This window comes from Rhinatrema bivittatum, unplaced genomic scaffold (genome assembly GCF_901001135.1).
Source record: "Rhinatrema bivittatum unplaced genomic scaffold, aRhiBiv1.1, whole genome shotgun sequence".
Lineage (NCBI taxonomy): Eukaryota > Metazoa > Chordata > Amphibia > Gymnophiona > Rhinatrematidae > Rhinatrema > Rhinatrema bivittatum.
In genome coordinates, this window is record NW_021820346.1 from 1,151 (window position 1) to 12,399 (window position 11,249).

Genomic DNA, 11,249 nt, shown 5'->3' on the forward strand with positions numbered 1-11,249 from the left:
GAAAAGTCCTAACCTCTTTAGTCTTTCCTCATAGGGGAGTTGTTCCATTCCCCTTATCATTTTGGTAGCCCTTCTCTGTACCTTCTCCATCGCAATTATATCTTTTTTGAGATGCGGCGACCAGAATTGTACACAGTATTCAAGGTGCAGTCTCACCATGGAGCGATACAGAAGCATTATGACATTTTCCGTTTTATTCACCATTCCTTTTCTAATAATTCCCAACATTCTGTTTGCTTTTTTGACTGCCACAGCACACTGCACTGACGATTTCAATGTGTTATCCACTATGACACCTAGATCTCTTTCTTGGGTTGTAGCACCTAATATGGAACCCAACATTGTGTAATTATAGCATGGGTTATTTTTCCCTATATGCATCACCTTGCACTTATCCACATTAAATTTCATCTGCCATTTGGATGCCCAATTTTCCAGTCTCACAAGGTAATCCTGCAATTTATCACAATCTGCTTGTGATTTAACTACTCTGAACAATTTTGTGTCATCTGCAAATTTGATTATCTCACTCGTCGTATTTCTTTCCAGATCATTTATAAATATATTGAACAGTAAGGGTCCCAATACAGATCCCTGAGGCACTCCACTGTCCACTCCCTTCCACTGAGAAAATTGCCCATTTAATCCTACTCTCTGTTTCCTGTCTTTTAGCCAGTTTACAATCCACGAAAGGACATCGCCACCTATCCCATGACTTTTTACTTTTCCTAGAAGCCTCTCATGAGGAACTTTGTCAAACGCCTTCTGAAAATCCAAGTATACTATATCTACCGGTTCACCTTTATCCACATGTTTATTAACTCCTTGCCCTGGGTAAAGCCATGCTGACTTTGTTCCATTAAACCATGTCTTTCTATATGTTCTGTGATTTTGATGTTTAGTACACTTTCCACTATTTTTCCTGGCACTGAAGTCAGGCTAACCAGTCTGTAGTTTCCTGGATCGCCCCTGGAGCCCTTTTTAAATATTGGGGTTACATTTGCTATCCTCCAGTCTCAGGTACAATGGATGATTTTAATGATAAGTTACAAATTTTTACTAATAGGTCTGAAATTTCATTTTTTTTCCTTCAGAACTCTGGGGTGTATACCATCCGGTCCAGGTGATTTACTACTCTTCAGTTTGTCAATCAGGCCTACCACATCTTCTAGGTTATATATTTGCATTTTGCTTTTTCTTCAGTATTCCAGAGTTAAAAGAGTCTGGTTTCTCTGACTTTCCATTTCAGTTTTCCCTACATGATTCTGTTTCTAATTTGTAGTCCTTTGTTCTGTATTGTCAGTAAGGGTCTGTCTGTGATATACATGTGTGAACGAGATATAGTATTTTGAAGAGCTTGCAGTTTCTCTGTAGGGATTTGTAGCAATCTGGCTTGTTCTGTTTGCCCAGTAGTTGATGTATTAGTGTTCTAAGGCCTTGTGTGTCACACACAGGCTCTCACATGCACATAAAGCTAGATTTTAAAATCAGTGCATGCATATGGATGCGCCAATTTTATAACATGTGCACATCGCCGCGCACATGTTATAAAATCCGATGCCCGTGCGCACATGTATCGGTGTGCTCATCTGCATACGAGTGCCCAGTTACGCGCATGGGGGGGAATTTAAAAAAAAAAACCACAGGGTAACGTGAGTAGGCCTCCTTAACTGGAGCAGACTGGGAGGGAACTTCCCTAACCCCCTACCTAAACTTCCTCCCTTTTCCCCTCTCCTGCCCCTAAACCCCCCTAACTATGCAAAATTATTTTGTTTTTTAACATACTTCATCCTGGTAGTTGATGTAAGTTGCGTGCGCCAGCCAGCTGCTGGCACATGCTTCCCCAGGACAGCATCTAATGGCGCTGTCCCAGCCAGCCTCCACCCAGACTCCACCCTTGGCCCGCTCCTTTTGGTTCTGCTGGCACTTCTGCATGTACTGACAGATATGCGCGTGGCCAGGCCGTTTCTAAAATGCATTCGGTGTGCACCGGTGATTAAAAATGTACCCGAATGTATATGTGAGAGAGAGAGAGCCTGTGTGTATGAGAGAAAGGGAGTGTGTGTCAGAGAATATTGGCATGTATATGAGAGAGGGTGTGAGTGAAAGAATGAATGTGTTAGTATGTATGTGTTAATGAAAGAGAGAGGTGATTTTATGTATGGCCCTATTATGATAATCTCAGGGTGAATGGAAATCAAAAGATCTCAGATAAGGAAAGCAAGAGAATTTTTTTAGTTTTAATTATTGGGTATAATTTGATGTTTCTATTGTTTTTTTGGGAGGCGAAATATTAGAACATTTTTAAATTATTGGATGTTTTATTCATCAGATGTTTTGAAATATTTTATTGGTGTTTGGTAAATATTAGAACAAATTTATGCAATTTTATTTTTAATTATTGGATGCTTGTCAGCTGTTTTCACATTCATTCTTTTTATTAGCATGGTTTTATATTATTAATGATGTTTTATATCTCTTGATTATATTGCTTGATGATTTGCAAGGAATGATGATGTATATGTTTTTCCATTGTTGCACTACATAATACAGTCAGGCTTGTGGTTTCCAGGACAGTTTTTTGTTGACACGTTTATATTTTGTGTTTGTTGAGGGTTTGTCTGTATTTTAAAGGTCCAGTTCTTGTGTAATTTGAATTCTTGCTGTGAAAATGATGGTACTTATCGTCACTGGCTTTTACAACATTATGGTTCTCTCTTTTTCAGTTCTATTTTTAAAAATAAGTTTGCTCATATTTATTTAATTTGCATGCAGAAAGTGGTTTTTAATGTTCTTGCAGAAAATATTTTTTTTCATTCACATATTTCATTGTAACTGCTGTTAATAGATTAGGCAATTATTTTAAGGCAGCTGGGTTTAAAAAATTTTGGACACGTTCCTGAAGAAGAAGTCAATAAACTTATTAATCAAATAAGCCACTACTTATCATTGCGTGATAGCAGTATGGGATCTCCTTATTGTTTGGGATCTTGTCAGGTTCTTGTGACCTGGATTGGCCACTGTGGGAGACAAATACTGGGCTTGATTGACATTTGATCTGACCCAGTATGGCAAGTTCTTATGTTCTTATATTTTTAATGAAATCTAGCTACTATTTCCATTAGCCCCATATTCTGAACAAGAAATCACTAACCTAAACAATTGCCTCAAAAAGATCTCCAGCTAACTTCACTGCAAATTAAAACTGAATGCTCAAAAACTGAAGTGCTAAGGATTGGTAAAAAGGACTACAGTCACCTCTATCCCAGAGTATCTGTGGAGATGCCAAACCTACCCTTCAGGTACCAAGCCCATAGCCTAGCTTCATCCTAGATTTCCAACTATCCACAGAAGTCCAAATATTCAGTAATAAAATCAGTTTTTCTTCCACTTGTACCAATGATACACCTCTGCCCCTTCTTTGATGGACCAGTCTTTGCAACAGTGATCCAGGCCTCTACAATCTCCCACCTAGATTACTGCAACTCCCTCTACATTGGACTGCCTCAAAGGCTAATCCATTTGCTATCGCTACAACTCATCTGAATCTGGCAGCATGGATTTTAGTAAATGCCAGTAAGTTTAACTGGATCACCCACTCCTAAAATCCTTTCATTGGCTGCCAATATACTACTGCACATTTTTCAAAATTCTGGTCCTGGCTTTCAATGCCTTTAGGGCTTAGCACCACTCTACCTCAACAACAGCCTGCTTAATAGTTCCCATTCCCAAGGAAATGTAACTCGCAAACACAAGGAAGAAAACCTTCTCCATCCTCTGGAACTCCCTACCACTAGAAGTCAGACTAATATCCTCACCTTTAGGAAGAAACAGAAAGCATGATTATTTGTAGCATCCTTCAGCACACAACCAGAATCCTGAGCTCCTTCAACTCCCATTACCCTACCTTCCCGAACCTTGATGCAAGCCATACTATTTATTTACTATTCCATCTTTCAGAACTTCAAAGTGTATGAGAGAGAGAGAGAGAGAGAGAGAGAGAGACTCTTTATAAGGCTTTCATAGTAGTCAACTATTTATACCAATATAGGAGGGTCATCTAGTAACTCGAGGTGAGGTTTTGGTGGTAGACTAGGGTTTTGGGGCCAGTTTTACATGCACAGTCAGACATACAAACAGCACAGTACACATCAGTGAAGGGCCATAAGCGAGAGCTTCCCCCCCAAAAAACCAACCCCCTCCCCCAAGGATTGAGAGTCAGCATGAGATGTAATATGTTAGCCAGAGCAGCCCCAGAAGATATACATTAGTTGTGTGCCCTACTCCTGAAAAGAGGTTACATTCATATCTTAAAATAGTGGATGGCAATTGGAAGACACTACATTGGGAACAGTAAGATGAATAGTCAGATAGTGCTGGGGTTTGGTGCAGTTCCTTCCTAGGAAGGAATATATAGGAAACAAATAAGGGAAGTACAAAACAACTTGGAAAGTCATGAGTGCAATGTGCATATGCTTATAGTCTATCAAATAAAATCATTGACCCAGTAGCCACCATGGTGGGAAAAGACATTGATGTGACTGCAGTAACTAGATCATGGTTCAGTGATAATCACGACTAGGAGGTCACTATACCAGTATATACTGCAAACAGTATAATCATCCTAGCTTGATAGTATCCAATGCTAGGGTGAGAGAACACTGTGGAAAACTCACCTTTGTGTATTTTCCTCATTCCAAATCACATCCAATCTTCACTGATGTGTACTAGAGATGTGAATCGGAACCGGAATCGGTTCGGATTCCGGTTCGATTCACATCGTGGGTTTTTTTTTTCGTCCGGCCCAATCGCAGTTTTGTTTATCGGCTGCGCCCGAGCCGATAAACAAAAAACTCACCCCGACCCTTTAAAACTAATTCCTTAGCTTCCCCCACCCTCCCGACCCCCCAAAAACATTTTACAGGTACCTGGTGGTCCAGTGGGGGTCCTGGGAGCGATCCCCCGTTCTCGGGCCGTCGGCTGCCACTACTAAAATGGCGCCGATGGCTTTTGCCCTTACCATGTGACAGGGTATCCGTGCCATTGGCTGGCCCCTGTCACATGGAGGGAGCACTGGATGGCCGGCGCCATCTTTAATATATATAGCATTATAGCTATGTATTTTCCAACATGTTATTTAAACTATATTTCTCAAATCACTCCTTTTCATCATGTGATTTAAGCTAATATCATGGAACACAATGTTGTGAGATGCATTCAAAAAGGTTTTTTTTAATGTTTAGAATCTCCTGAAATGAGTTGTTAGGCTGCTACAAAGAAGGACTACAGCTATGATTATTCTGAAAAAAGTTAAGTACTTAAAGCATATTCAGAGGAAACTACTAAACAGAAGTTCAGTCCGTCAATGGAATGCTTACCTTGGAGATTGATGTCTGGGAAATGGAAGCAGAACAGATTCCTTGCAGGAAATAAGATTTCATAAAATGCCTGTTTGAATTTTTAGGGTGGGGATAGATAGTTGCATTTGGTTTCCTTTATTAATTATTCCAAGTTCCTGAATATTCTGTAAAATCTGACAAATGCATGATACAAATACAGATGAGAATATTGTCATTCTTACTACTTTGCTGCCACCTAATGGCTGTCCCAATGTCATAACACCTTTGGGAACAGGTGCTTTGAATTCATATTTTTCTAATTATAACAAGTAATAGTTCTGAAGCCACAGTCGCTAAACATAAGTGACTTGACTAGCCATATAGGATGTAAACAAATGTTATATTCAGTAAAAAGATATGGCATTGATATTGTATTTTTACAGAAGATGCATCTCACTTCCACTTAGCATGCAAAGCTAAGTCAGATATAATTACCATCAAGTTTACAACTCCTCTGTGGCCTCTAGTAGGAAAGTAGTTGCAATTTCAGTTAACTCTTTTTTTAAATTTCAAGCTTATTGATATATTTGCAAACAAAGAGAAGAAGTGTCATTGTAAATTTAAAAATCTGTCTTCAGGCATCCACACTAATAAATGTGTATGCCAGTAGTTAGGAAACTGAAACATTTTTCTGAATATATATTTCACAAAATCTCCAAATGTATGACGAGATACAGAATGGTGTAAAGTCTGCCTGATATTCTAAATGAAGAAGGAAAGCTAAATATTTCAGAGAATTTGTCATTAGCCAACCAAACTCTATAACAGTATGTAAGATACAGATTTCACAGATGTAAGGGAGTACTGCAGGTCAGGGGGGTCAGGCATCATACAGACATGGGAATTATTATGAACTGATTTGCTCTTGGTTGACTGGAAGACATGGGCCCTCATCTCAATCTGTGACATTGATTATGTCTCTGCATCAGATCATACCCCACTAACCATACAGTAAAAGGTAGAACATGCCAAATGCAGGTCTTTTTACTGGAAAGCTTTTTTTTTTTTTTTTTTTTTAACAGTGCCATACTTGCAATTAATGGGCCTGATGTAATAAAATGTGTGGTGAAATTAAGTGCACAGGTTTTTTTTTAACCAGCGTAGAAGTGCCAATTTAACTCCCGATGTAGAATGCAAAATGGTATGCTAATTCATCGGGAGTTACAAAAGCTCGCAAAAGAAGAGATGAAATGTGCTTGCTTCAGCTGAACATACATCTTAATTCAGAAGAGGGAGGAGGTGTTTACGGGGAGGAAGCAAGAAAAGAAAGTGCTTGGCAGAGGAAAAGCCACCTTCCCCTCCATTTTATTGTGTGCTTTCTGCATATAAAATACAATTTATAGGCACAAAAAAATGTTTTCTGCGCTGAAAACATTCTTTGCGCATGTAAATTCAGACTGCAGGTCCTAGCACCGGAACTTCTGCTGCCACCCTTAGACTAGCACTAGCCCTGGAAACTTTACTCCATCCCTGACTAGGAATTAAGTTTCCAGCACTAAGAACACCTCTCTGCATTGGATGGGGAATAGCTAATGTCATCGTTAGCATTGGAGTTACACAAGCGGGCGCTAACCGGTGCGCACATTGTCATGCGTCGAGCTCCTTGCTACCTTGGCAGTAAAGTTTGTGCATAAAAGAATGTGCCCATAACTGCAGGTTAAACCATGCGCTCTGCTGAATGCATCTTATTACATCAGCCCCAATATTTTAAAACAGAACCGGGTTGTATCCTTAACAGTTTAATGATGAAGCGTGTGCAGGGCCGCCATCAGGGCAGTATTCTTGGGCCTGCAGTATGGGGCCCCAGGATCTACTGCCACATATGGGGGCCCGCCGCAGCCGCCAGGCGGCAGTGCGCTTGGGGATGTATTAGTTCATGGCAAAGAGGCCCACTGAGGCTCTCTCCGACAGTCTGTCGCCCAGGGGCCTACTGAAACCTGGAGCCGGCCCTGGTGCGGGCCCCAGAGAAGGGAGAGAATCAATGCTATGCGTGTCTTTTAGACACGCATAGCATTGATTTACAGAGCACCGCAGACAGAGACTCGTCCGCGCGCTCTGTCCTGCCAGCGTTCACTGTCTGACGCGGCTGTGACGTCACCGCCGCGTCAGACAGTATGCGCCGGCAAAGCGCGCGGGCCGTCGCTGTCTGCTTGCTGTATGGGGCCTCAAAATTCCTGATGGCGGCCCTGAGCGTGTGTATTTTCCTGTTCTGAAAATCTTCTACGGCAGTAATGAAAGGAAACCAAATGTCACTGACAGAAGCTAGGAAAAAAAAAAACAGATAAGGAAATTCTAAAATTGCTGGAGAAATCAAGCTTTTAAGAAGTCTGCCATTAAAAAAGTACTCAGTCACAATTTATGTATATATTAATAGATACTGAAATGGTAGATATAAATTGAGGAATGGTCTTTATGCAAATGAGGTTTCAGGGAGATGGAGATAACTTGATGAAGCCTTTGAAACCCTGATATCTTACTTTCGCCACCTAGTAATATCTCACAGAAATTCAAAGGTTTGTTTGTTTATTTTTAATTAATAGGTTTTTTATGCTTTCCAGTATTTGGTGCAAAGAATTATGGAAATGGGCTCTGTGTTTTACATCTAGGGTCAAACCAATTCTCCAAACAAGGAACAGAAAATCACCATGTTTGACTCGCTGGAAAAAGTGGGAATATCTCGTACAAGTTTGAAAATCACAAAAAAATCCCCATTGCATTTTAATGGGAGAGACATCCATCCATACACACACACATCCATATGCATCTACGCCCACCTATATCCCTCAACACACACAAACAGTGATACATTTCAGATGTCTGTGTGCGTAGGTGTCTTTGTTCACCTCTCCTCCTCCAAGTGCAACACCTCCTCCCTGACTGTGCAAATAGTGAGAACACAATTTTGTTTAACACTGGGGAGCCTACTCTTCCTTGCTTCTCTCCCCCTAAATTTACAGCTGAATGGCTGGTGGTATCTGAGCACGACAGGGATACTGCTTCAATAATTTTTCTCTCTCTGTCTCTGCCTGCCTAACTTGCCCTGGGCCAAGCTGCTAAAGGGAAATGGGGCAGCATTTAGAAGAGTGCTCAGCAGCATCCTGCTGCCTCTACCTGCCCCTCAGAAGCACCATAGTCCTACCCTAAGGCTTCACGCCGGCATATACACACATGCAAACACACTGGCATGCATACGTCTAGACACACATGCACCCACACTTCTTTAAAACATTATCCACACACTCTCACCCACATACACTCCCACACCTCTCCCATTATAACCCCCCCACTCTCACACCACATACACTCCAACACACACACACAGCAGCAGCTTCAGCCACTACTGAAACATTATTACGGGTCATAAGACTAGAGATCTGGTAGAGCAGGGAGGGCAGGAGTGCTTCACTTCCCCTGTTTCGCCTCCAGCAGGACTGAGGGCTTAAGTGCATATATTCAGAGACACCTAAGAACATAAGAACATAAGAAAATGCCATACTGGGTCAGACCAAGGGTCCATCAAGCCCAGCATCCTGTTTCCAACAGTGGCCAATCCAGGCAATAAGAACCTGGCAAGTACCCCAAACTAAGTCTATTCCATGTTACCATTGCTAATGGCAGTGGCTATTCTCTAAGTGAACTTAATAGCAGGTAATGGACTTCTCCTCCAAGAACTTATCCAATCCTTTTTTAAACACAACTATACTAACTGCACTAACCACATCCTCTGGCAACATATTCCAGAGTTTAATTGTGCGTTGAGTAAAAAAATATTATCGTAAATAAAATGTTTTGTTCTGAAACAGCTGTATCCTTTTTTTTCCAGCAGATTTTTCTTCTTTTTGGTAAGGAGACAAAAGGATCAAACATGTTGCAATAAATGTAAAAAAAAATACAAATCGTACTCAGGAATATGTGCTGAATATGTAGTATAAAAACCCCGCCATCACTTTCTACACAGATCTATGTTGGAAAGCATTCCCAAAGTCATCCCTCTGGCATGCTTTCCCTGTTTCATATTTCTTCCTTCTTTCCTGTTCTTTTTAATGTTGTAGTAAGGGAGTAGTTTTTCAAAGGGTCTTCTGCAAGTAAAATAATGTTTTACATTCAAAAATGGCCTTCCTCAAACTTGCCCACTGGATATGAAGGGTAAATTTATGTGTATATGTCAAGATTGCACGCAGGTTTACCCAGACTGAGCAGAAATATTCCTAGAGGTTCAGTTGGAACAGAGTTTGGACTTACTTGTATACTTTCTAAAATTCGACTGCATATGTGTAATTTTCAGGAATATTTGTGTGCACCAAATAGCAGGTTAATTTATGCAGGGAATATTTGGTGAGATAATTTTCAAAGCATACCTGTGCACATGCATCCACTTTGAAAATTGATGTAACTAACATATGCATACATTTGTGACAAGAATACATCCTAGAGTACCAAAAGAACTGAGAAATGAAATTTCGGACCTGCTATTGGAAATTTGTAAACTATCAATAACATCTTCTATGGTACCTGAAGACTGGAGGGTTGCCAATGTAACCAATTTTTAAAAAGGGATCAAGGGGTGTCAAGGAAGCTAAAGATCAGTGAGTATGACGTTTGGCCAGGCAAAATGGAGAAATTACTTACCTGATAATTTCATTTTCCTTAGTGTAGACAGATGGACTCAGGACCAGTGGATATATGCTTTCCTGCCAGCAAATGAAGACAGAGCAAACTTACGTCATAGTATATATAACCCTGCAGTGACCCCAGCCTGCCTGTATTCTCTTCAAGAGTGGACAGACTAGCAATAACTTGATTAAAAACAGATAAAGAGAACTGTACTCAACCAACCTTAAATACTGAACTCACATAAGATTCCAGGTACCCCCAAGCTAGGGACTGGATGAACACTTACCAGTAATCCTTGGGACCCAGAGCCCCACAGGAGTACTATTGACACACTCATACGGCAGCCGAGGGTGAGAAGCTGAGGCCATCTGTCTACACTAAGGAAAATGAAATTATCAGGTAAGTAATTTCTCCATTTTCTAGCATGTAGACAGATGGACTCAGGGCAGTGGGATGTACGAAAGCTATTCCCCAACAGGGTGGGAGGTTGCCCGCAGTCCAGTCAACACTGCACATGCAAAGGCTGCATCCTTCTGGGCCTGCACATCCAGATGATCAAAGCTGGAAAAAGTGTGTAAGGAGGACCTCATCGCAGCTCAGCAGATATTGACGGGAGACAACAGACTAACCATCCATCCACTGCCTGTGCCCTAATGGAATGGCCTCTAACCTGAGTAGGCAATGGCTTTCCAGCATCCCATATGCGGCCGTGACCACCTCCATAATCCAACAAGTTATGGTAGCCAGCGAAGCCAGAGCACTATGCTTACTCCTGCCATGGAGAACAAACTCAGTGACCTCCAGATACCGCACAACAAAATGCTTTACATCCAAGGAGCACAAAAGCTGAAACTCCTCCGCCTCACTGACCATATACAGTGATGGCAAGGAGACGGACTGATTCAAAGAAAGTCCAAGACTAACTTGGGCAAAAAGGATGGAACAGTACGCAGCTGTTATGCGCCTGGAGTCACCCGAAGGAATGGCTCCTGGTAAGACAAGGCCTGCAGCTCAAAATTCTGACACACAAAACATATAGCCTGCAGGAACACAGCCTTCAAAGTCAACAACTGTAAGGAAGGCTACGAAGTGGTCAGAAAGTAAGGCCCACCAAAAAGTCCAGCACCAAATTAAGACTCCACAATGGAACTGGTAACCTCAAGGGAGGCCTAAGGTGGTTCACTCCCTTCAAAAATGGGCCACATCAGGATGAGATGACAAGAAAACACAATTCAC